The sequence below is a fragment of the Chamaea fasciata genome, unplaced genomic scaffold (genome assembly GCF_029207755.1).
Source record: "Chamaea fasciata isolate MVZ Bird 193981 ecotype frontalis unplaced genomic scaffold, bChaFas1.0.hap1 SCAF_5, whole genome shotgun sequence".
Taxonomy (NCBI): Eukaryota; Metazoa; Chordata; class Aves; order Passeriformes; family Sylviidae; genus Chamaea; species Chamaea fasciata.
The window spans coordinates 85,896-111,924 of record NW_027094090.1 but is presented as its reverse complement, the minus strand read 5'-3'; the positions used below and the strand labels follow the sequence as shown (position 1 = coordinate 111,924).

The following is a 26,029-nucleotide window of genomic DNA, read 5'->3' as shown; positions in this document are numbered from 1 at the left end:
GAAGTCCTGAGAGGTGCAGGCAGTAGCCCTAAGCTAGGGCCAGGCAGGAAGTGACAGTGGTGGGGCAGAGTCCACAGGGTTGAGGTTCACCGGGGATGTCCACCCTGCGTTCCTGTCCTGCTCTAACCGGGGATGCTCACAGCCCTAATGGAGGCCACGGTGGGTGGGCTCGGTGCCAGTAATGCCTCTAAGGCTTTGGCGCTGCGAGCGTCGGCCTCCGAGCTCAGCTGAAGCACGCACGGGGCCCGAGGGCCCGGTCCTGCTTAAGAGACGGTGAGTAGCAGAGCTGCTGGGTTTTGGCTGATGTGCAGCTAAGATTATGCTTTGATATTTGGTTTTCTTTATCGTAGCTGACTAGGAGACAGCAGCCCAGTGACGGGAGGAATTTTTCTGAGGGAGAGGCGGCCTTCTTTGGCACCCGGCGTGGATTCACCTCCCCAGACATTTGAGAGATAAGTGGAGGGCTTGGAGCCACAGAGGGGATGAAAGCGGGGTACCAGGGCAGGGGTCAGCGGGAGGGATTTTTTTGAGTCGGGTTTGGAGCTGGGGATGTCCCAGATGTGACCCCTTAGGCTACGTGAAGGAAAAGTCTCATTTTTCATGTCAGTGCTGAGGTGTGCAGGGCAGAGCAGTCCTGGTGTGTGTTGTGTCACTTGTCTGTTGTGCACTCTGTCTGTTTGGTGTCTTGTCTTTTCCTTTAGTCCTTTCAGGGGCCTGTCCAAACCCCTGGCATCAGTCTTAGCATTTCTGATCTCTGTGCTCCTCAGCCAGGTGCCTTTGTCTCAGCTGCTCGGACACTCATCAGAATCCATCTCTCTTCACAAGCATCCAGTCCGATGCCTTTTCAGGTCTTGTTCTGAGCTGTACTGACAGCCGTGCACCGCCCTGATCCATTCCGGCGGGTTAGGTCTTGTGAGAATGCAAAGACAGGTGGAGGATTCTGACCGTAGGATTCTCGGGCATCCATCTCTGCGTCTCTTGGGATAAGTCATCCCGATGGCATCTTGTTCCTGCAGGGTTCTCTGAGCCTGGCCAGCTCACCTTCCATCTTACCTCGGTCATCTCATTCCGAGTTCTCTGGACCCTCAGGGTCATTCTTCTTGCCAGAGTTTTCTGTCCCTGTTGCGTCCCCTCGTTTGTCCTGTGCTGTGTCACGGGTGTTGGTGTGTGTTTGGCCCGGAGCTGCTCTGCCTTGCTGCTCAGTCTGGGTGTAGGGGTACGAGGGTAATAGTCCTGGGGGCTTGAAATTTGTGATGTGGGGTGTGGTTAGACTGTAGAGGGTATTCCTAGATTGCCACAAGATGTCTGGAGCTGTCAAGGTATCCTGCAGCACTCTGACTTTTGTCCAAACTCTGTTTCAGATGCAGAGAGATGAAATCTGTGGCAGAGCCCCCCATCCTGGGTGAGGGGGCTCCCCTGAGAAGGTCAGTCCCTGTTTCTGTTTGCAGGGGAGGTGTAAATGATGGCTGTGTTACAGCTCTGTTCTTTGTCTTTATTTTTAGGTGGTGAAGCCGGATCTCAGCAGTCAAGCTGACGTGGGCGAGGTGAGCAGTGACGGGTGGACAGAAGCCGTTGCTATTGTTCAAGCCTCACTCGCTGGTGCAACTCTAAGCCTCCGTTCTTGTGTGTTTTAGGGAGTCCACTCGCAGGAGGCCGAGCTCCCCTCTCACCAACGGGACGACAGACCCGGGTCACCTCACCCGTGAGCCCTCAGGGAGCATTCCAGGAGTCTGTGATGGAGCCTTGATCTTCTCCTTGGGAAGGCCCCATCCAGGTAGGCTTGGATAACGGCCGAGGAGTTGAGGTGAGTCAGGGAGGAGAAGGAGGAGGAGGGAGGGTCCCCTCAAGTTCCAGCGCTGCCACGTCACCTTGTCTGCTCTTTACCCAGGCAGACCCTGCGACGCCGGCGTTGGCCTCTGAGCGCAGCTGAAGCGCGGGGCCGAGGACACGGGCAAGCTTAGGAGACAGTGAGTAGCAGAATTGTCGGGTTTTGGGTGATGGGCTGCTAAGATCACGCATTCATGTTTGGTTTTTTTTGTTGTAGCTGACTAAGAGACGACAGCCCGGCGACAGCAGGAATTTTCCTGAGGCAGAGGCGGCCTTCTTTGGACCTGGCAGGGATTTGCCTCCCTGGATGCCTGAGAGATAAGTGGAGGGCTGTGGCTCACAGAGGGGATGAAAGCAGGATGCCAGGGCAGGGATCACCGGGAGGGGTTTTTTAAGTCAGATTTGGAGTTGGGGGCACCAAGATGTGACCCCTTAGGCTACATGAAGGGAAAGTCTCATTTTTCATGTCAGTGCTGAGGTGTGCAGGGCAGAGCAGTCCTGGTGTGTGTTGTGTCACTTGTCTGTTGTGCACTCTGTCTGTTTGGTGTCTTGCCTTTTCCTTTAGTCCTTTCAGGGGCCTGTCCAAACCCCTGGCATCAGTCTTAGCATTTCTGATCTCTGTGCTCCTCAGCCAGGTGCCTTTGTCTCAGCTGCTCGGACACTCATCAGAATCCATCTCTCTTCACAAGCATCCAGTCCGATGCCTTTTCAGGTCTTGTTCTGAGCTGTACTGACAGCCGTGCACCGCCCTGATCCATTCCGGCGGGTTAGGTCTTGTGAGAATGCAAAGACAGGTGGAGGATTCTGACCGTAGGATTCTCGGGCATCCATCTCTGCGTTTCTTGGGATAAGTCATCCCGATGGCATCTTGTTCCTGCAGGGTTCTCTGAGCCTGGCCAGCTCACCTTCCGTCTCACCTCGGTCATCTCATTCCGAGTTCTCTGGACCCTCAGGGTCATTCTTCTTGCCCAGAGTTTTCTGTCCCTGTTGCGTCCCCTCGTTTGTCCTGTGCTGTGTCACGGGTGTTGGTGTGTGTTTGGCCGGGAGCTGCTCTGCCTTGCTGCTCAGTCTGGGTGTAGGGGTACGAGGGTAATAGTCCTGGGGGCTTGAAATTTGTGATGTGGGGTGTGGTTAGACTGTAGAGGGTATTCCTAGATTGCCACAAGATGTGTGGAGCTGTCAAGGTATCCTGCAGCACTCTGACTGTTGTCCTGACTTTGTTTCAGATGCGGAGAGATGAAATCCGTGGCAGAGCCCCCCATCCTGGGTGAGGGGCTCCCCTGAGAAGATCGATCGCTATTCAAGGTGAGAGTCACACATTTCACATTTATTGGCACTCCAGTGCAGGCCACCTGCGTTTACAGCTTCAAACAGGTGAGTCCCTTGGTAACCCCCCTGGGCAGCAGCTGGAGCCTGCTCCGGGCTGGGCTGCGGGAGCAAACACTTGTGGCTGACACAGCTCCACACTGAGGGTACTTGGGAAAACACCTGCCTTGTCCTGGAATTTTTTTTTTTGAGCTTTTGACAAGGTTTTAATCATCACCTTGGTGAAAATAAATGGTAAGGACTGAAAACATGAGAGGCTGGCAGGTTATATGCACGAAAGACAACTTTTTTTTTCTTAAATATTTGTGCAGCCTATATCTTAATTTTGAGACTCTTTTTTGGTCAACTTTATTGTAAAAACCCCTTATTTTCAAGTTAGCTGCTTCAATAATGAATTTGTTTTACAAATAGCCGCTAATGTCCGAAGGTTAAAGCACTAACACCAACATCCCACCTCTTTTATTTTTGCAGCAAAATTTTATCTTTACTAAACTTGAAACTTGATGTTTTTGCAGGTAGTAAGTTAAAGAAGGTGTTTATCTGCCCATCACTGATAGTCAGGGTCATGAAGAAATTGCTCTAGTGTTCTAAAATAAATGCAGATTTTTAGGCCTCTCCCATTCTCTCTGACTAGCAACATGTGAATTGATTTTTGATCTCCTTTCTGTTGGTGTCTGTGGGTTTTAAGCTGCATGGAGAAGGTGTCTGTGGACATGGCACCCAGGGAATGGTGCTGGGAAGGGCAGGATGGAAAGGAGCTGCTCAGGAATCCAGAGCAGCAGTGGAGTGGGAGCTGGTGCTGCTGCCTCAGTCACACCCTCCTGGACAGTCTGTGCAGTGCTAATATTCCTACTTTCCTTCCTGAACCTGGGGTTGGAGGAGAACACGGGTCTTGGCATTGATGGAAAGGGGAACTCGAGGGAAAAACTGCTGTTTGTGTCCTTAGAGAGCAGTGGGAAGAGCCTGGGAGAAATCCTGGCTGGCTGAGGGATCCTTGTGTCCCCTCGGGAATAAATCCCTGCGTCTCCTCAGACCTGCTGGTTTGCAGTAGAGTTTGGGCACCTTTCGCTGCAGCTGTGGTTCTTAATAACTGGAAGTCCAGGGATTCTGGGCGATTCCCATAAGTTCTCCTGTTTTGTAGGAGCTGCACGGTGAGGTCAGCATTCTGAGGGAGGCCCTGGCACAGCTGCCAAGGGCAAGGAACGTGGAGCATCCCGGGGCTTCTCCCGCCCGAGTTTCTCCCGGAGCGTGCTGCGTGTCGTGCCGGATGTTTAACCCGGGTTTGGGGTGTTCTCCTGCAGTCCCAGCTCTGACTGCTGCCCCCGAGCCCCGGCCTTGCTCTGTCCCAGCACTGAACCTGGCAGGTGGGTGTGCTTTTCCAGCCCTTGAATCCCACGGGCAATCCCAGATTCCCGGAGCTCCCCGAGGCACAGCCTGGCCTCCCTCCCTGGGAGCTGCATTTCAGTCTGCCTGGACCAAGGCCATCCTGTTTGAGACTTTATTCCTGTTGCTTTTCCTCTTGCAGGTAGTTGGCGAAAAGGAGAGAGCCAGTAGGAAGTGAAGCCACTGGAAGGCCTTATCCCAGTCCAAGGTTGGATGGGAGTAACTGGACCTGTTGAATTCCCACTTCCCTTTAAATCAGTGCAGAGGAAGCAGATTTTAAATCATCATTCCATGAACTTTCACCAACTTCATGACTCTTGCAAAAGTTTTCAATGTTAGAAATTCCTGAGCTTGTTTTCCAGGCAGGCTTGGATTTGGATGTTATTCCTTCCTTTTAATTGAAGGAATAACTCTGATTTTCTCTCTGATTTTAGTAAGGGAATATTTATTTATTCCAATTTTCCATCCTAACTGGAATTTTTGTACCTTGTAGAGCACATTTCTAAGGAAATTTACCCAATTAATGTTGGTAAATCAGCAATTGTCCAGCACCATCTCCACAAAATTCTGTGAATTCCCAAGAAAACTTTGAAGTATTTATTTGCCACGATTCGTCTCTTTGTAAAGTTCAATTTACTGCATTTTTAATTACATAAATGCCATTAAAACCTGAATCCAGGCCTAGCTGCTGTTCCTTGGACACAAGGGGCTGGTTCTTTCCTACCTTGGCACATTTGGATATTCGTCCAAAATGAGCTTCCCACTACAATAGAATTTGTTTCCAAGCAGAAGTGGGAATTGTCTAGAAAACCTTCTGTTCTGGGGGGCACTGGGTTTGTTTCCCTTATTGCTGCATAATTGAGGAAAGCCATGGCGCTTTTTTAGGCAGTGGCAGGAGGTGAGAGCTGCATTTATTTAATTTTGTATTTTATTTTTTGTTATTTTTGTGCTCTTTTGTTGTGGTTTTTCATGTTGCGTTTTGTGGTTTTTCAAAGACTTTTTCTTCAGTTTTTTAATTTTTATTTTTTTTCTTTAGCTATTTATTTACTTGTTAAAACTACTTTTCGTTTTTTATTTTAATTTTTTGTTTAAATTTTTTTTCCACTTTTTTGTTACTTTGAAATTTTTTTCTTTTGGTATTTTAATTTTATTTATTATTTTCTATAGTTTTGGTTTATTTTTTCATGTTTTCTTTGTTCCTTTTTTTTTCTCCCCATACTCTTTCTTCCCCCGGGCGCCTGGGGGTTTGGCTGTTGGCAAGAAAGATGAGAAATGACCTCGGTGCCCGCTGGACGTCGGGATGTCATAGAGAGCGCAGTTGGCAAAAGCTCTGTATTTTCTGCTCCATAAAACTCCTGAAGGGAGAAAGCTGTGACCACCGTGGTGCCGTTTTTTCCTTCCCAGCCCCGACCAGGTCTCCTCCTACCCGTGCACAGTGTTACCAGCAGCAGCCTGCTGTCCAGGCTGTCGAGGCGCATTTCAGAGGGAGCAATAAAAACAAAGTAGACGTTTTATTTTGTAACTCTCCGACCCTGCTTGTTTATTAGCAAAGAACTCCAAAACAAACGAACAAAAAAAGAAAACCCCCAAAATAAAATCCCCCGCAACCCACCAAAAAACCCCCATACAGATAGAGAAAATATGCCCATATTATCTAAATAAAGATTAAAACTTTACCCCTTAGAAAACCAGGCTCATTTAATTCAAATAAATTGTGTTTCTGATGTGTTAGGTTAATGAATTCATCTAGTGTAAAATATCGTTTAAAATATAAACAAACGAATTAAAAAAATAATGAAAAAGAAAAATAACAAAAAGTATAGGATATGAAAAATAATATCAATAAAAAATACACAATATATTATTACTTACTACACGTTTTATAAATATATTTAATATACATAATATAAACATCTATAATGTACATAATCATATTTAAATGAAATGTATTATTATTTATAACATTACATAATAAATAATAAATTATTTTATATATAACTTTCTATATTTAATATCTATAATAAATATAATAGTATAATAAACATAATACATGATGTATAATGTACATAATATAAAAGATGAATTGTAATGATGAATGTAAATATCAGAATCACAAAGATAAAAAATATTGAAATAGAGCCTGAACGAAAGGCTTTTTTGGTTCGGTCTGGTTGCTGGCAGGGCTCTCGCAGGTGTGCTCGGGGGTCTTTTGGGCCATTTATTCCGGAGGCTGTTCGCCAGGGCATTCCTGGGCACGTTCGTTTATGGCTCCGCTCCGCGCCGCCGCGCGGCAGTGCTGCCACCCTGTGGGCAGAGAGCGGTAGTGCAGCTGTCCCCCGTGCCCGTCCCTCATGATCTGTGAGGCAATGCTGCCACCGCGTGGGCAAAGAGCGGTAGTGCAGCTGTCCCTCCCGCCCGTCCCGCCTGATCTGTGCGGCAATGCTGCCACCGCGTGGGCAAACAGCGGTAGTGCAGCTGTCCCCCGTGCCCGTCCCTCATGATCTGTGAGGCAATGCTGCCACCCTGTGGGCATACAGCGGTACTGCAGCTGTCCCCCCCCCCCGTCCGTCCCGCCTGATCTGTGCGGCAATGCTGCCACCCTGTGGGCAGAGAGCGGTAGTGCAGCTGTCCCCCCCGCCCGTCCCCGACGCGCGTGGCAGCCCCGCACTGTGAGCTCGGGGGCGGCGCTGCCGCCCGCCCGCCCGCAGCTCGGGGCCGAAAGGGAGGGAAAAAGGCAAGGAGCCCGGGCGCGTGGCAGCCGGCTGCCTGCGCGCGCCACCCGGACCCCGGAGCCGTCCGGGCGCGATTTTCCGCGGCGTTTGCGGGTGTGCGGACACGGGATGGGGGCGCAGCGGCGCCGCGGGCTGCAGTCCATTCAGTCAGGCGCTTGTGGGAGGAGCCGAGGGGGCATTTTAGTGGGTTCCACTACCAAGATGGCGGCGAGACGCGAGGCGCCCGACCTTCCAAAAAGGGCGGCCAAAAGGGCGGGAAAAAATAAGGACCCTATAGGCGTTTAGCCAGACGCCTGCACAAAAACCCCGACTACGGCGCCGCCCGGGCGCAATTTTCCGCGGCGTTTCCAGGTGTAGGGACACCGGTCGTGTGCTCAGCCGCGCCGCGCTTGCGTTCGGATTCGCGGATTTAGTCAGGCGTCTGTGTAAACACCTGGCGGAGGCCTATGCCGAGCCGCAAAGAACATGGCGGCCGGGACGGAAGTGGCCTCAGCCGCAGCCAAGATGGCGGCGAGCAAAAGCGGAAGTCACGCGACGCCCCTCACAAAATGGCGCCCAGGCGCGAGGCGCCCGACCTTCCAAAAAGGGCGGCCAAAAGGGCGGGAAAAAATAAGGACCCTATAGGCGTTTAGCCAGACGCCTGCACGAAACCCCGACTACGGCGCCGCCCGGGCGCAATTTTCCGCGGCGTCTCCAGGTGTGGGGACACGGGCCGTGTGCTCAGCCGCGCCGCGCTTGCTTTTAAATTCGTGGACTTAGTCAGGCGTCTGTGTAAACACCTGCCGGGGGCCTTAGCGGTGCCGCAAAAAAGATGCCGGCGGAACCGGAAGTGGCCTCAGACGCAACCAAGATGGCGGCAAGGAAGGGCGGAAGGCTCGTGGGGCTCGTCGCGGCCGAAAATCGCCGAGTGCAGCTCACACCCTGCAATGGCAAAAGCTGTTTTATTAAAACTCAGCCGAGAATTTTCCTCTTATTTCCAGGTCACAGGATATACTGAGGCTGAGAGGGATCCTAAAATCTGACTCTCAAGCGGACGGACCGTTTGAGAATCGAACTCAGCACCTTGGCATTACCCGGACTCTGCTCCAAGCAGCTGAACCAATCTCTGCATTATGGGGATGGACCTCCATAGGATGGCAACGCTTGGCCCCACTAAGGTAAGTGCAGTGCCGCCTTCTCTGCCAAAGCTGCTTCACACACCAGCCCCTGGAATGGCTCGAGGGCAGAAGTGGCTGGCAGCTCACGACAGCACAAAGCTCTTCCAGTGACGCTGATTTCCTGTCCTTTCCAGGATTTACCCAGCAGCTGCCGTAAAAGTACTCACACAAAGTCTCTTTCCGGGCGGAAAGGAGCAGGACAAGTCCTGAGGCTTCCCTTCTTCCACGGCCAAAGCTCTGCAGAGAGGCAGGGCCGGTCCCACCCGCACAGGGGCGTTTCCTGCAGGTGAGTGTTGCCGGGCCAAACTGATGGCAGCTGCTGAGGCCGGGGCTGCTTTTCTGGCCGGAGGCCTCGGTGCCCCCCCGTGCCGCCTGCAGTGTCCCTCGGGGTTTCCTGCAGGTGTCCCGGGTGCCCGGAGGCGCAGGGAGGAAGGAGGCCGGCAGCCCCAGCGGGGCCAGCAGCCCTGGGATGATGTGCAGGGAGGAGCTGTGCCTGCGGGGCCACGCCCGTGGCAGCGGCGGCCAAACGCAGGGCCCGGGGCCGGGCTCGGGGCTGGCACGGACACGGCCCCGGGGCTGCCGCGGCTCCTCGGCCAGGGGCTGCTCCCGCCGGGCACGGGGAGATGCTGCAGCCCGGACAGAGGCACCCACAGGCCAAGAGCTCCCCGGGGAACAGCTGGCATTGCCCGGGAACGGCGGCTCGGGCTGTCTGCAGAGGGGCTCAGACAGCAATTCCCACCTCCCGGAGCTCCCACACAGTTGCCAGGGATGTCCTGGCCACCCCAAATCCCCTCCCTTTCAGCCTGAGGACATCACCCGTCGGCAGCATTAAAGCCAAGGCGCTCCTCCCTCACAGAAATTAAATCCAGAGCAACGGCCCTCGGAGATGCCTCAAAATCAAAGGTTTGAGTGGGATGGAGTTTCGTTTGGATGAAGTCTGGACTTTTCCAGGGAGCCGGCCGGAGTGCAGAAGCGATGGAAAGCTTTTGCAGGTGGGTCCCACTGGAGGTGTGCTGAAGGCAGGGATGGGCGTCCCTTGCCTGAGGGAAAGGCACTTGCAGAGGCCACTGCTGGGGCTCGGAAAGGAGCTGAGCTCCTGCAGGGAGCTGTGTCCTCCCGAGGGCACAGGGGCTGCCTCAGCACAGGCCGGCCAGTGCCTTCTCCTGCTCTGAAACATCACCTGGAGCCCGAGCTCAGGGGGGTGGCTGAATTCCAGGGAAATCTGACAGGTGACCCCCAGGGGGTGAGGGTTATAATTAACCAAATCTATGGAATAGAAACCTATCCTGTCCCCATCCTGCTGAGCTTCCTTGGAAGCTCTGCTGGTTCCTGACACGTCTGGCATTCAAGCAGCAGCTCTGCGTGGGAATATCCGTGCTCCGTGAGGCACTGTGAGGTTATTGCAGCGGGAACTGAGCAGGGAATTCGGGGCCGTGGGTATAATTCATCTAAACTAGCAAAGGTGACAGTGAACCCCAAATCTGGGCACCACACAGAGAACAATCTTTGTGCTGCCCTGTCAGCTCAAGCCCCTGGGCTGGGAAGTTTTGGGAGTCAAACATATGGAATGATAGAAGTCACAGCAACTGGTGTCACCCCGAGGGACAGTCCAAGTCCCAGACAATTCCTCTGCAATCCCCTCGGGGGGAAAACACCCTCTGTCTGCCAGGAGCCCTGGCTCTGTTTCTCCTATCAGCTGTGTTGGGCTTTAAGAACTTGAAATAACTTTGAAGCCAAAGAAATCACCTTTTCCTACTGGTTTGATTGTTGTGTTTGTTTTTTGGTTTTTTTTTTTTTTCTTTCAGATGCTGGACTTGCTTCTGTGGATGTGTGCTGAGCTCTGGCTGCAGGGGACTGTCAGGCCTGAATGGCTGTGAGTCTGTGTTCTTCTCGCTGGGGAAGCGGAAATAATTATTAATTAGACTGCAGAAATGTTTTCAGAAACCTTTCCCCTTTCCTGCCCTTTGCTGGTGGATCTTCTCTTTCTGCCTTTGACTTTACAAAGCTGTTCCCTGATGTCATTTCCCCTGCCTGAATTCCTTGCAGCTCCTAGCTGGGAAAAACTGGGATGATGTCCTGGGGATGTCCTTAGTGGAGGACAGAGGTGAGCTTTTGCCTGTATTTTTCTAATGTTTTCTAAAATTTCAGAGAGCTGCTGCTGCTGCTGCTCCTGCTCCTGCTGCTGCTGCACAAGTGGAGCCTTGTCAGCGAAGACCTGCATCTGCAGGAGGCCCCGCAGGCCCTGGCTGGGAAGTGCCAAAACAAAGAAGTGATCAGTAAGTGCTGAACTGCTTCCAGGAGGGCGTATTTTGTTGCAGCCATTACAGACCAACAGTACAAGTGAGGCCAACTGCTCTGGAAACAGTACTAATGCCTTCTGCCAGCCTGATGGAGCTTGAGGGAGGAGGAAAGGAAATGGCAAGGCATTTTTCAGGTCTTCCTTGGGGTGAATTCTAAGCTTAGCACAATTGGGAAGCTTTGAGGAAACACAGTTTAAAAAGGGGAAGAGCTGTAAAATGAAACTTAGTTGCCAATCTCATGTCAGGTTCTGAAAAATGGTCTTCTTGAATCAAATCTCAGAAGAAATAAGCGGTGCCTGGAGGCTCTGTGCTCAAAGGTTTGAATGATTCTGAGTGTGGATGGGGATCTGAAAGTCACGTGTAAGTAAAACCAAAAAACACATCAAGCAAGCAAAACTGCAATAGTTGACTTTTCTTGTTGTCATCGTTTTGGAAGAAAGGAAAAATATGGGGCGAGAGGTGAGAGCAGGATCTGCAAAATCACGGAGTTCTCCGCGTCTCCCTGAGGCTGAAGCCGTGTTTGCTGTCAACGATGGCAGAGTGGAAGATGCTAAAGACTGAAAACTTGGGGTTTTCCCCCTGAATCCCAAGGCTCTGTCAGCAGCTGTGCCCTGTCTATCTCTTCAAGGAGTTTCCGGGTTTAGGAAGGCTTTTCCGTTCTTCCGCATTTCTCTAGAACTCCACTCCAAAAGAACGGTGCTGTGTCCGTGTGGTGTTGGTGACTTTGTGTGAGTTGCTTTATTAAAGCCAATCGTTGGTAAGGGTTCTGAGCCTGCCTTGGAGAGCCCTTGGAGGTGGCAGCTCTTCTTTAATTTCCCTTGGTTCCTTTCATGCCTTTCAGTGATTTCTGCGAGGTGCACTGCAGTCTGCCTGAAGCCAGCACATCCTGTCTGTGTTTGAACTTGACTCCTGTTGTTTTTCCTCTTGCAGGTAGTTGGCAAAAAGAGGAGAGAGCCAGTAGGAAGTGAAGCCCCTGGAAGGCCTCATCCCAGTCCAAGGTTCCCACTTTTCTCTCTGACTCCTGGGTAATTACCTGACCAGAACTGGACACAGACTGTCCCTTTGATTTCCTGCCTTTTCCAAGAAATCCTTGCTGTCAGCCGGAGTGTGTTCCTGGTCTCCTCCTCCTCCTCCTCCTCCTCCTGCTCCTCCTCCTCCTCCTCCTCCTCCTCCTCCTCCTCCGCCTCCTCTGTTTGCCAAGGTGAATTTTGGTTATTGCAGGAATTCTGCCCAGAAATCCTGGCTGGCTGAGGGATCCTTGTGTCCCCTCGGGAATAAATCCCTGCGTCTCCTCAGCCCTGCTGGTTTGCAGTAGAGTTTGGGCACCTTTCGCTGCAGCTGTGGTTCTTAATAACTGGAAGTCCATGGATTGCTGGGTGATTTCCATAAGTTCTCCTGTTTTGTAGGAGCTGCACGGTGAGGTCAGCATTCTGAGGGAGGCCCTGGCACAGCTGCCAAGGGCAGGGAACGTGGAGCATCCCGGGGCTTCTCCCACCCGAGTTTCTCCCGGAGCATGCTGCGTGTCGTGCCGGATGTTTAACCCGGGTTTGGGGTGTTCTCCTGCAGTCCCAGCTCTAACTGCTGCCCCCGAGCCCCGGCCTTGCTCTGTCCCAGCACTGAACCTGGCAGGTGGGTGTGCTTTTCCAGCCCTTGAATCCCACGGGCAATCCCAGATTCCCGGAGCTCCCCGAGGCACAGCCTGGCCTCCCTCCCTGGGAGCTGCATTTCAGTCTGCCTGGACCAAGGCCATCCTGTTTGAGACTTTATTCCTGTTGCTTTTCCTCTTCCAGGTAGCTGGCAAAAAAAGGAGAGAGCCAGTAGGAAGTGAAGCCACTGGAAGGCCTTATCCCAGTCCAAGGTTCCCACTTTTCTCTCTGACTCCTGGATAATTGCCTGGCCATAACTGGACAGAGACTGTCAGTTTGATTTCCTGCCTTTTCCAAGAAATCCTTGCTGTCAGCCGGAGTGTGTTCCTGGTGTCCTCCTCCTCCTCCTCCTCCTTCTCCTCCTCCTCCTCCTCCTCCTCCTGTTTTTGCCAAGGTGAATTTTGGTTATTACAGGAATTGTGGCTCTTTTGTTCCACTGAAACTTGCCAACTCTGCTGAGAGTTTCAGATGTCAAATCCAAGTAAGATTGGAGTTTCTTTGCATTGGTACTCCCACAAAACACAGATCATTCTTGGATAGGAGTAACTGGACCTGTTGAATTCCCACTTCCCTTTAAAATTAGAGCAGAGGAAGCAGATTTTTAATCATCATTCCATGAACTTTCACCAACTTCATGACTCTTGCAAAAGTTTTCAATGTTAGAAATTCCTGAGCTTGTTTTCCAGGCAGGCTTGGATTTAGATGTTATTCCTTCCTTTTAATTGAAGGAATAACTCTGATTTTCTCTCTGATTTTAGTAAGGGAATATTTATTTATTCCAATTTTCCATCCTAATTGGAATTTTTGTACCTTGTAGAGCACATTTCCAAGGAAATTTACCCAATTACTGTTGGTAAATCAGCAATTGTCCAGCACCATCTCCACAAAATTCTGTGAATTCCCAAGAAAACTTTGAAGTATTTATTTGCCACGATTCGTCTCTTTGTAAAGTTCAATTTACTGCATTTTTAATTACATAAATGCCATTAAAACCTGAATCCAGGCCTAGCTGCTGTTCCTTGGACACAAGGGGCTGGTTCTTTCCTACCTTGGCACATTTGGATATTCGTCCAAAATGAGCTTCCCACTACAATAGAATTTGTTTCCAAGCAGAAGTGGGAATTGTCTAGAAAACCTTCTGTTCTGGGGGGCACTGGGTTTGTTTCCCTTATTGCTGCATAATTGAGGAAAGCCATGGCGCTTTTTTAGGCAGTGGCAGGAGGTGAGAGCTGCATTTATTTAATTTTGTATTTTATTTTTTGTTATTTTTGTGCTCTTTTGTTGTGGTTTTTCATGTTGCGTTTTGTGGTTTTTCAAAGACTTTTTCTTCAGTTTTTTAATTTTTATTTTTTTTCTTTAGCTATTTATTTACTTGTTAAAACTACTTTTCGTTTTTTATTTTAATTTTTTGTTTAAATTTTTTTCCCACTTTTTTGTTACTTTGAAATTTTTTTCTTTTGGTATTTTAATTTTATTTATTATTTTCTATAGTTTTGGTTTATTTTTTCATGTTTTCTTTGTTCCTTTTTTTTTTTCCCCATACTCTTTCTTCCCCCGGGCGCCTGGGGGTTTGGCTGTTGGCAAGAAAGATGAGAAATGACCTCGGTGCCCGCTGGACGTCGGGATGTCATAGAGAGCGCAGTTGGCAAAAGCTCTGTATTTTCTGCTCCATAAAACTCCTGAAGGGAGAAAGCTGTGACCACCGTGGTGCCGTTTTTTCCTTCCCAGCCCCGACCAGGTCTCCTCCTACCCGTGCACAGTGTTACCAGCAGCAGCCTGCTGTCCAGGCTGTCGAGGCGTATTTCAGAGGGGGCAATAAAAACAAAGTAGACGTTTTATTTTGTAACTCTCCGACCCTGCTTGTTTATTAGCAAAGAAATCCAAAACAAAGCGAACAAAAAAAGAAAACCCCCAAAATAAACTCCCCCGCAACCCACCAAAAAAACCCCATACAGATAGAGAAAATATGCCCATGTTATTTAAATAAAGATTAAAACTTTACCCCTTAGAAAACCAGGCTCATTTAATTCAAATTAATTGTGTTTCTGATGTGTTAGGTTCATGAATTCATCTAGTGTAAAATACCGTTTAAAATATAAACAAACGAATTTAAAAAATAATGAAAAAGAAAAATAACAAAAAGTATAGGATATGAAAAATAATATCAATAATAAATACACAATATACTATTACATACTACACGTTTTATAAATATATGTAATATACATAATATAAACATCTATAATGTACATAATCATATTTAAATGAAATGTATTATTTATAACATTACATAATAAATAATAAATTATTTTTATATAACTTTCTATATTTAATATCTATAATAAATATAATAGTATAATAAACATAATACATGATGTATAATGTACATAATATAAAAGATGAATTGTAATGATGAATGTAAATATCAGAATCACAAAGATAAAAAATATTGAAATAGAGCCTGAACGAAAGGCTTTTTTGTTTCGGTCTGGTTGCTGGCAGGGCTCTCGCAGGTGTGCTCGGGGGTCTTTTGGGCCGTTTATTCCGGAGGCTGTTCGGAAGGGCATTCCTGGGCACGTTCGTTTATGGCTCCGCTCCGCGCCGCCGCGCGGCAGTGCTGCCACCCTGTGGGCAGAGAGCGGTAGTGCAGCTGTCCCTCCCGCCCGTCCCGCCTGATCTGTGCGGCAATGCTGCCACCCTGTGGGCAAAGAGCGGTAGTGCAGCTGTCCCCCCCCCGCCCGTCCCGCCTGATCTGTGCGGCAATGCTGCCACCCTGTGGGCAAAGAGCGGCAGTGCAGCTGTCCCCCGTGCCCGTCCCGCCGGAGCCGTGCGGCAATGCTGCCACCCTGTGGCCAAAGAGCGGTAGTGCAGCTGTCCCCCCCGCCCGTCCCCGACGCGCGTGGCAGCCCCGCACTGTGAGCTCGGGGGCGGCGCTGCCGCTCGCCCGCAGCTCGGGGCCGAAAGGGAGGGAAAAAGGCAAGGAGCCCGGGCGCGTGGCAGCCGGCTGCCTGCGCGCGCGACCCGGACCCCGGAGCCGTCCGGGCGCGATTTTCCGCGGCGTTTGCGGGTGTGCGGACACGGGATGGGGGCTCAACCGCGCCGCTGCCGGCGGTCCATTGAGCCAGGCGCCTGTGCCAGCAGCGGGGGGGCACCCCAGCGAGTGCCCGCACTGAAGATGACGGTTCGACCGGAAGTGGCTTCAGCCTCAACGAGTATGGCGGCGAGGAAGGGCGGAAGTCCTGGCACGCTGCTCGCAACCTATTGTAACCGAGCGCAGCCGAAAGTAGCCGAGGCTTGACGAAAATCGCCGACTTTCGGCCAGCAGCCGGACTCAGCCGAGGGCAGTTCGGGGTGATCCCGGACCGGTGCCCGCCCTCCCTGTCGCTTCCTCGGCCGGCGGTTCGAAGGCGATGTCGGGGGCCGCTGTGCCCGGAGCGGGAGCACTCGCTGTCGCTGCTGGAGCCGGGCGGCGGCCGGCCCGACCAGCAGCAGCGGCTGCTTTCTGTTCACACCCAGAAAGTCATTCCTCACCCCAGTTATGCTATCACAATTACTTCATTTTTGATCTGCAGTTACAGCCACATTTCTTGAAAGCTGCCCGGAAAACCTGGCTGGGACTCAGGTAAAGAAAGGGAGACTGACCGGTCACACCCCGCGGGGCCGCCGGCAGCGGCTCGGGAGCGCCGGGCGCGGGCCCCGGCTGCGGCAGTGGCGGCCGTGAGGGCTGTGCTGACAATGGAGGAGGGCGGGAGCTGCCGCAGCGCGGTTGAAGCGGAGCGGAGAACGGCCGGTCCCGGGAGAAGCCCCGAGGACGGCGGTGGCAGCCGCGGGGGGCGGCCCCGAGCGGAGCCGGGCCGGGAGCGGGCGGCCGGGGCTGCGTGGGGCGAAGGCGGTCCCGACGCGGGCACGGAGCCGGGGAGGAGCAGCGGGGCCGGCTGGGGCCGCCCGGCGGAGCCTTTCCTGGGAAGCAAAACCTGCGGTTTCTCCCACCTCGGCCCCGTGGCGAGGGGCAGCGCAGCAGAAGGGAGCAGCACCTGAGCGGGTGGGGCAGTGCTGGGGCGCAGGGAAGATGCGGCTGGGGCAGAGCTTGCAGGCTTCTTACATTTAAATGAACGTGGAAAGCTGAGAGAGAGGTAGTATAAAAGCTCTGTGGGTGCTCGGACAGGTGAGATGTGACTCAGGGGAGGGAGTCGCTTTCCTGAGCTCCTGAAGTTCCATTTGTCTCTCTCAGGAGCAGATGTGAGAAGTTTCCTGTTTGGAATTGGGCTCCAAAAGGAAGGAACCTGAAGCTGCTTCTTTTGATAAATCCATAAGCATGGGAGGCTGTATGAAGCACACTGTTTTAAGTAGCCAGTAACTTCCATGGATATTTTAACTATTAAAAATGGTGACTTTTAATTCCTCTGCACACTGATGTCCCACACAGGTTTCACTGAGGCTGTGAATTGCAATCCCGACCATCTTCCGGTTTCTGGTGCTTAGGGCTGTGGCATTTGGTGTGCAGAAAACATCCCAGGCTGTCCACCTAGGGACTGTATGGGCATTTCCACAGGTCCTCAGAGTAGGAAAAGGCCAAGAGGGTCGTAGTGGGACCTCTCTTTCTCCCAGGCCTGGCCATCCTCAAGACACCTCTAGATTGGTTTTTAAGTGTTTGTTGTTTTTTGTTTTCCAGCCCAGGACTAAGCTGGAGAAAAGGTGGAGAGTAGCAAGTGGGACTGCCATGTTAAGATCCATCCTTGGATTCCAGGTTCTCCCAATGGGTTTGTCCAAAGAAAGGAGGTGTTTGCGGTACCTGTTTGTTCACCTGTTGAGCTTGGAAGAGATGCTGAGCATGAAATTCCAGGGAAGCTGCACTTGTGTAGTGGCTGGAGTGAGAAGCATCTTGCCTGTCTTTCCCCACTGGTGTGCTGTGGTCATTTCCTCTCTGGGTCCTTGTTTCCCTCTTTGTCTCTGTATCCCTCTGTCCTTGCCATGTGTTTGGCACTCTCTCTTTTTCTCCATCTTTCTCCACGCCTCGTGTTCATGCTTATTCTCTGTGGCTTTGTGGTGCTCCCCGTGCCACTGTTTCCCATGGGATCCTTGTGTCCTGTTTGCTGTCCCTGTTCTTTTTTAATCCCTCTCCGTCGTGCTGCCCATCAGTGTACAGAGGCTGACTGGAGGGAGGTTCTTGTGCTGCAGGTTCCGTTCAGGAGGCTGGTGTGATTCAGCAAGCCCACAGTTTGAATTGCCCCCTCCATGTGGTCCAGCCAGCTGTGCCCAGTGCCCATCCTGGAGTGCCTTTTCTGTCAGCTCACCTGCCATCGTGCTGGAGACTGTCAGGCAGGTGCTGGGGTGGACGAGGGGAGGGCAGGGGGGCTGAGGTGCTGTTGTTGGGCAGGGCTTGCTCTTTCAGCCACACCGAGTGGTGGCCAGGCTCAGCTGAGCACAGCAACTGGTGTTGGAGAGATGATGCCTGTCTCGTCTGTCTGAGCTGCCCCAAAGGCCGAGGACAGGGCTGAGGCTCTGGTGGTTTGGCTGTACGAGGCCCATGGCAGCACAGTCACCGCCCGGCTCCAGGCCTCCCTCCCCGTTACGGAGGCGATGCTGTGAGTCCCTGCAGAAGGGCTGGGGCATGTGGCGATGGAGATCAGTCCCTTCAGCCCTGTGCTTTGTCCCCCAGCTGTGACCTCCTGGAGCATCTGGCTGTGTGGGGCCACCTGCTGCTGGAGCCACAGGGCCTGAGGCTTTCCTTTGCAGCCTTCGTGTGCTCTCTGACCTCCTGGTCCTCCTGCAACCACCCAGGCCAACACTGTGAGCTCAAATCACAGACTGAGCTGTTCCCCATCCCGAGCGTTGTGCAAGGCAGCAGTTCCAGGGAACAGCAGTGTCCCCATGTCCTGCACCCAAGTGTTGCAGAGACGCGCTTGAACAACCCTGCTCCTCAGGGAAGGAGGACAGCTGCCCACTGCCCAGCCAGGGTAGGTGGTCTTGAGCGAGTTCTGAGTTCTTTAAGTGTGGACAAAGGTGCAGAAAGGCTGGTGTGCACAAGTTCTGCTCCAGCCATAGAGGTGTGGGGAGCAGCAGCTTCCACAGTGACTCCTGTGTTGCAGCCTTCATCTTGCCTAGCAGTGAGTGTAGAAACACACTCTACTCCCTTCCTTCTCCCTCTGCCTGTCCCTTGCACCACCCTTGCAGAAGAGGAAACACAAAAAAATCAAGAGGATTATGTAAAAACAAGCTGGAGCCTGTTTTTTTAACTTGTTTCCAGGTAACTGCACTGACCTTCCTCCTCCCAGGGGCTTTGTTGTAGTTGCTCTTTTAGTGTCTGCCTCTGAGCAGTATCTCACTCCTGGGACTGGGGAGGCTGAGCTTACCTTTATTTTTTGGGGATGAGGTGGAGGGGAAGTCTGCTTCAGCCCCTGTGGGGAAGAGACTGGGCACAGGGATTTATCCTTCCCATGAAAAGGCACGCACGGTGATTTCTACACAAAATACTTTATTAGTCAACTAAAAGCAGTGGATCAGCAGCCGGAAAGGGAAGAGGGAGAGGAAAGAGTCAGAGTCCAGCACAGCATGTGGTTTTCACCCTTTTCCCCTGAAATGCCTGTGGCCGGCCATAAAAAGCCCCACCACCAGGCTCAGCTTCTCCCTCCCACACTGGCAGGGTGCAACCGTAGCAAAGAAGCGTGAGCACAGGTACAGGGCAGCTCCGTCTGTGGCCAGGCCCTGCCTGAGCTCCTCTTGGCCCCTTAAATGTCCCTCAGGAGGTGGCAGCAGGTGACACTCACATGGCAGGGGCTGCACCTGGAGAAGGAAGAGGGAAATGAGGAGTCAGAGGGCATATCTGGCTCTGCCCCATGGGCTGTGGGAGAGCTCCCCACAGCCCCCACAGGGACTGCCAGTCTCACCTTTGGCCCTGCGAGCAGATGTCCAGCAGCTTCTTCTGACACTTGGAGGCACCTCAGGCAAGGCTGGAGCAGCAGTCACTTTCCTCCTCCCACGAGCACGTCCCTTCCTTGGCCCTTCAGCTACTGGCGATTGAAGGAGACACAGGAAGACTGATTCAGTGATCAGAATTTGGTTTCACTGAGGTTTTCCAAAAGCTTGTATACCATTTCAGGAAGGTTAATAGTTTCTACTACAATAATTAGGTTAAAAGATCATACAAACAGCTCATGCATTTTACAGCATCTTTTTCGTAGGGGGTTGATTGAATCTCTCCTCTTCCCATAAACAGGTTTAATCCCATCTTCTGTAATCTCAAAGTTCTGTTTGTTCCTGCCATGGCATCCTGGTTATCAAACCAAGCCTGCAAATGAATGGTGAGCGGTCTGGGGCAGATGGAGGGAATGGCAGGGCTGTTTCAGAACTGCAGAGAGAGGACGGAGATGTGGGGGAGCTGCTGGTATTGCAGCATCCCTTCCAGCATCCCCTTCCCAGCGTGCCTCCCACAGCACCTTCCCCTGCAGAATCCTCCCTGCTGCCACCCCTCCGGGCGCCTCACCTGCCAGCAGCACCTGGAACTTGTTGGCCGAGAGCATTGCAGGGACAGCTGTCATTTTCTCACACTCTGTCCCGCACACTGAAGGTCAGGTGCACCACGGGCTCATTGACCTCCTGCAAGTCGCTGGAGCTGAGGGTGTAATCCACGTGCCAGCACACTGAGCCCAGCTGGGTCAGTACGGTGGGGAGTGGGATGGTGTCAGCACCCCGGTTCACTCCAGCATGGTGATTTACACTGACCCCCACACTCCTGTTAAGACCCAACACCCCGCTCACACCTCAGGCTGCAGGCACTGAGCCAGTCCTGGAAGGGGCTCTGCTTCTCCTCAAAGGAATGGCACAAGGCGCTGGCATGCTCTGCTCTTGAGGGGAGACAAGAGAAGAACCCCTCTGCTCACACCAGACCTGAAGCTGCCAAACTCCACCAAAGCACCTGGGGAGGCCCCAGGGACTGATGGACAGAAGGGAGGTGACAGAGGACAGCACAGCAGCCAGCCTGCCCTCCATCTGGATGTGAAGGCAAGGCTGGGAACTGTCAGCAACATCCCAGCACGCCTGAGGAACCTTTGGGCAGTCCCAGCTGCTGCAGGTCACCTGACAGAGACTCACCATCTACCCAGTGCTTGGCCGCGCTGGAGAGGATGAAGCCGAGGACAGCAATGGTCGCCTTCAAATCCCCCGACTCTGCAGACGGGAGGGGGGGTGAGCTCTGTCACCTTGGAAAGGCATCCCCAGACACACTGCTGCCCATGCCTGGAGCATGGCTCCATCAGGGGATCGTGGTAAGGACAGCAGTGCTCACCTAACTTTGCATCTAAGGGCAGCTTCGGGATCTTGTCATACTGTGGGAGAGCAGAGCACCACGGTAAACACCAGCTAACACACTCACTATCAGTGTTAACACTAACAATTCTTACCTAAATATTAATACTAATAACATATGCATAATATACGCATATTATTACTACTAGAAGAGGCCGGTAGTGTTCTTAACGCTGAGGCTTGCATGAAGAACACGAGATTAAATAATGTTGCTGATTATGCCATTGTAGTGTTGAAGCGCTTGGCCCCCACCGCGGTGAGCAGCGGGCCCGCAGCAGGCGGGGGGCGGGCACTTGAGTATCTTGGCCAGGGTGCTGATCCTCCCAGCGCTGATCTCGGCCAGCACCCAGTCGGGGCGGCCCAAGTCCCCGCAGAAGCGGAACCGCTGCGGGGAAAGAGGCGCCCACAGCCGGCAGCGGGCTCTGCACGCCCCCCCCGCTCCCCGCCGCCGACCCCCCTCCCCACCACGTCGCCGCCGCTCCCTGGCCCGCGCTGCTACCGCAGAGTCCGCCTTGGCGACTCGGAACCGCTCCCGGCCGGGCTGCCGGCTACGCCCCTCCCTGCCCCGAGTGCCGACGGGCGCTCCGGTGGGGGCTCTGCAGGGGCCTTTCAGCCGGGACCGGGGCACAGGGAGGGTGGGAGAAGGGGACGGGGGTCTCGGGAGCGGGACCCCGGGCGACCGCGGACCCCCGAGCGCCCCTGGCTCCGCCCGCCTGAGCGCTCGCGCTCCCATTGGCTGCAGCCTCAGCTGCCAAGCCCCGCCAATCCCGGCCCGCCTTTCTCCGCCCCGTCCAATCACAGCCGCCCTTTCAATCCGGGCGCGGTCCCGCCCAGATCAGCCCGCTCAGTCGCGGCCCGGCCCCTCAGCCCGGTCCCGGTCCCCCGTTCGCCTGAGGCGTCCTTCCCGCCGCCCCGGCTTTGGGAACGAGCGGAGCCGTGCCTCCGCTGCCGCAGCCTCGGCAGGTGCTGCCGGGACCCGGGAAGGGCGGCGGGAGCTCCCCGTTGAGGTCCCGGCCGGGAGTTCTCCCAGGGAAACGGGGAGACGGCGGGGAGCGGGCGGAATGGCGGGAGCGGGGCGTGAGGGGACAGCGGGGGGTCGCGGAGCCGAGGGGGGCGGGAACGGGCGGGCCGGGATTGGCGGGCCGACACTGCGCTGTGATAGGTTGGGCTGGCCCGGCCGCCGCTGCCTCAGGTTGTGATTGGCTGGGGTGGCCCGGCCCTGGGGGATAAATAGCGTGCCCTGAGGGGTCTCGGCGCTAGTTCGGCGGCGGCGCGGAGAGCGACGGGTGGGACTGGGCGGTCGGAGGAGCGCCGCCGGAGGAGCGCGGCTGCGCCAGGACGGGATCTTTGCGGCTTCCGGTCAGGGGAGCGCCGGTGAGCCCGCACGCGACTCCCGCGTCTGTCTGTGCTAGCGTGTGGGGACTGGCGGTGTCCTGGGGCAGCGCTGCCGGCCGTGCCCGGTTCTTTCCGCCGCGCCCTGCGTGACTCGGACGGCCGGAGGCTGGTGCGGGGCTTGGTGCGGCGCGGGGAGACCGGCTGGGGCTACCAGGGGAGAAGTGCTTCCGTGGTTTCTGGATACAAAGTAACGCTTAAGATATCAAAAATAAAGCTGCATTTTTTTCAGTTTTAATGTTTTATTTTGTTTTATTCGAAATAATTATGATTTTTTTCTTTATTACTTCGTTTCATTAATTTCGTCGCTTTATTACATTATTTTGGTTTATTTTTGTTTTCTTTTGCTAGATAGTTGTTGTTACTTCAGTAAAGGTTGTAGGGCTAGGGCTGAAACACCGGTTGCGAGGCCAGTGGAGGCATAAAGCCCCAGGGTGTGGAATAAGGATCTTGGCACTAGAGGCCGGCCCAAAACAATGAGGAGCAATGGGAATGCTGGGGCTGGAGTGGATAAATGCCACGGGAGAAGGGGATGGAGCTGCAGCTCAGGGCCTGCAGGAGATGCCTGGGGGGTTGCCAGCCCTTGCCCTGTGGTACCAAGCAGAGGCTGAGGGTGTGGGGGTTCGGAGGGCACCAGGGCCCGAGAACCAACACAAGGGCACTTTTTGGGATGGGGGAGCAGGGGCCCAGTGGCTCTTCCCAGCCCCCGGTGCTGCCTGGGGGAGGTGAGGGGGGCCTTGGGGCAAGTGCTGGGCTGAGACCCAGCGAGAGGGGGAAGGCAGATGTTGGGCTTCAGGTGCCAAGTGTTCCCAGGGCTGGGAACCCAGGAGGATGGGTGGTAGAGCTCCTAAGGACATTGAAGCGATGATAATAACTGACTTGTGGCCTTATCAACAGTCCTGAGCTGCAGGGAGAAGCAGTAGCGGCTTTTAGCGGCAAGCAGTGGGACGCTGAGGAGCTGGAGCTGAGACAGCAGAGCTGGAGGAGACACAAAGATGGTAGGGTTTGGGGTGAAACCCCTGTGGGGCTGGTCTAGGGAGTATGGAGCCGGGACGGGAACTGCGTGACTGGAGCTGAAATCACTGTAAGGGGGGGATAGGGATGGTAGAGCTGTTGCTGCAGTAAGGATTAGTAGGTTGGGGCTGGAATGTGGGTACAAGAGCTGTGCTGAAACAACACAGAGTTAGACCTAAAACAACAACCATACTCTGAGAACCAAAAGCAACGTTATTATGTGCCAGTGCTGGGAAGACATGGAGACAAAAGTGAAACAAGAGCTGGCAGTGAAATAAAGCCTGTGGGTCAAGAGCTGAAATCACTGGGGCAGGGAAGGGGACTCTCCAGGGCTCGAGCTCAAATCACTTTTAGAGTAACATAGGAACTTTAGGGCTGACGAACTGACTGTGAGATTGGTGCGCTGAAATGACTGTAGGCCTGTGATACTGATGTTGTAGCTGGGTACTCAGCCCAGAAATGGGAGAGAGGGTGGAGAGCTGAAAAGGGATTGCTGTAAGATTGCTCCTGAAATGCTGGTGCTGCTGGGATATTGCCCGTGTCAGGGATACCCACTGTAGGGCTGGGGCTGGGATGTTGACTGTGGGGTGGGCATAGACACGGTGGGGTCAGAGCTCAATGGCTGCTCAGCTGGGGCCAAGATGAAGACCCTGCCCCGTGGACGGTGCAGAGTTTTCAGCTGCCAGAGTCGGAGGAATGCGCACGTGGAGCTGGAAGAAGCGAGCTGGCCGTGAAATAAAGCTTGTGGGTCAAGAGCTGAAATCACTGGGCCTGGGAAGGGGACGCTCCAGGGCTCGAGCTCAAACACTTTTAGCGTGACAGAGAAATTCTAGGGCTGACGTATGGTCTGTAGGATTCAGCCCGGCCCCACTCCCCTGGCCCGGGCTCTGCCCCAGTTCCCCAGCATCGGCACCGGCTCGGGCTCTGCCTGTGCGCGGCGTGCGCTGCCCCGCATCCCCGTCCCTCATGGTGCGGGAGAGGGCGGCTCGGGGCGGGCGGCAGCCCCGCCGCCTCACATGGTGCGGCCGGTCCCGACTGGCGCCCTCGGGGCTGCCCTTGCCCCGCGGGCGGAGGAGGAGAAGGGGCAGAGGGAGGGCGAGGGCGGAGCATCCCTGCCAGCGGCCGCGGCGGGAGCGGGTCCGGCGGGCGCGGGCGCTCGGGACGCGGGGGCGGCGGGGAGGGGACGGGAAGGGACGCGGGCTCCCGGCGGCGCCGTGCCGGGCGCTGCCCTCCGCGCACATCGCGCGGCCGGGCTGACTCAGAGCCGGCTGCACCTCGCCCGCCCTCCCCGGCTCTCCCCACCCCTCTCCGAGCAGTTCGCGCCTCCCTCTGCTCTAGAGGCTCCATCTCACCGTCTCCCCCATCGTTCTCGCCTGGCAATGGTTGGAGGACTGTCACGGACTTGCACACACCGCGACTCGTGACCGCGTTTCCCCGCTTGTGTTTTTCCCGAGGCAGGTGCGAGGTGCTCCCCATCACTCCCCGTCCCCCGCAGCCCAACTTCCCTGCCTTGCCTGCTCCAGGCGCCCTCGACCCTCGTGCCCGACCCTGCCAAGTCTGCCGCTGCAGCCCTTACACCTCGGCTCACGGGTCTCTGAGGGGACCCAGCTGGGACCTACGCCTGGCAGGATCTCTGGGTGAGGGATTTCAGTGGGCAAACAGCACTGACTCTTCCAGGCTGCAAAAGGACCTTCTCTCTTTCCTCACACCGGTGGCACCTCCTTGCCTCATCCCCGCAGCGTTCCGACTCCAGCGGGTCTTGAATTTGAAGTGTGTAGGCTTGGCTTAAAACCTTCACTGCAAAGTGGGGAAACATCTTGAAGTTACTTTGAGAGAGTTCAAGTTGTTCCCTGTAATCTTTTGTGATACAGAAAAGTGAACCGGTGAGAAGTTCCAACAAATTGTCATTACTACCTGCTAAACTACCTTCAAATGTCATTTGGTGCTTCTTTTAAGGTATGAGGGACTCAAGGGGATAAATCAGGACACTCATTTCCCAGTTCCTGTAAGAGCTGTCCTCAGGAAAGAGAGCTTAGAACCAACTCTGGAAATGGGGAATGAAAGCATCTTTTCTTCCTGGGGCTGTGCTGGGGTGTAAAGTGGGTAAACATGAATATCCAAATGTTTACATCCTGCTATGCATGTTCACACTGATCTTTCTCCTGAAAAAAAAAAAATCAACAAAACCCCATGAGTGAGTAGATGAAAGATGATGGAACTGTGAAAAACGAGATTTTTTTAAAATGTAAAATTTAAAAATAAATTTAATAAAGTTATAAGGGAGATTAAAAAAGCAAAATAGGGTTGGTTGGGTGACTTGGCACTCAGCTAAGTCTACACTTTGCTATATTAAAGTTATACTTTAGATACTTTTTTATTGCATTAGTTTGTTGAATATTCATTTTTTTATAAATTAGTTTTTATATTTTAGGAATTGTTTTGTATGGCTTTTTTGGGGGGTTGCTTTTTTAGAGTATGTGGTTTTTGTTTGTGTTTTTGTTATTACTTTTAATTTGGGCTTTGGTTTGTGCTTTTTTTAGATGGTAGATGTTTGATAGTTGGTATATTAATAGTAGAGGGTTTTTTTTGTATGTTTACTGGATGTTGTTTTGACCAAACAGACAGTTTAAGCAAATAGCAGAGTCTTTTTTATATGTTTATTGGATGTTATTTTGGCTAAATAGACAGTTTAAGCATACTATATTAGCGAATATTAATATGCTTAGTTTTCTTTACTAATAGAAGAAATAAAAGAAAAACTTATATTTTTACTACAACATTATTACTTATATAACATACATTTTGCGGAAAGCCAACCCTATAATATAGATTTCTAACAGGACCAAACTAATTGTGTTAAAACTATTCCTCTCCTCCTGTTCCAACTGAAGTTGGAATGCATCCAGATTTGAATTTCCAAAGTCTGGCCCCTCTTTTCAGAGGTTACA

The 26,029-nt window shown here is 53.0% G+C and overlaps 4 long non-coding RNA genes across 6 annotated transcripts; 3 read left to right on the top strand and 1 right to left on the bottom strand.

The window, feature by feature from the left end:
* Positions 1–1,727: 1,727 nt before the first annotated feature.
* On the top strand, positions 1,728–2,276 carry LOC136290086 (uncharacterized). Its single transcript, XR_010720944.1, has 3 exons — positions 1,728–1,804; positions 1,889–1,967; positions 2,045–2,276. It is a non-coding gene; the product is annotated as an uncharacterized lncRNA (long non-coding RNA).
* Positions 2,277–3,044: 768 nt separating this feature from the next.
* Positions 3,045–6,058, top strand: LOC136290085 (uncharacterized). Its single transcript, XR_010720943.1, has 4 exons — positions 3,045–3,132; positions 4,295–4,517; positions 4,679–4,744; positions 5,802–6,058. It is a non-coding gene; the product is annotated as an uncharacterized lncRNA (long non-coding RNA).
* Positions 6,059–15,684: 9,626 nt separating this feature from the next.
* Positions 15,685–19,674, top strand: LOC136289089 (uncharacterized). The gene is made up of 3 exons (XR_010720716.1): positions 15,685–15,993; positions 17,044–17,690; positions 19,588–19,674. It is a non-coding gene; the product is annotated as an uncharacterized lncRNA (long non-coding RNA).
* On the bottom strand, positions 18,750–19,927 carry LOC136289088 (uncharacterized). Of its 3 annotated transcripts, none has more exons than XR_010720715.1 (3): positions 19,855–19,927; positions 19,259–19,659; positions 18,750–19,154 (listed from the first exon to the last, which is right to left on the bottom strand). It is a non-coding gene; the product is annotated as an uncharacterized lncRNA (long non-coding RNA). The 3 variants fall into 3 exon arrangements; XR_010720714.1 differs by lacking the exon at positions 19,855–19,927 and having other exon boundaries at positions 19,259–19,381; positions 19,521–19,605; XR_010720713.1 differs by lacking the exon at positions 19,855–19,927 and having other exon boundaries at positions 19,259–19,381; positions 19,517–19,603.
* Positions 19,928–26,029: the final 6,102 nt, after the last annotated feature.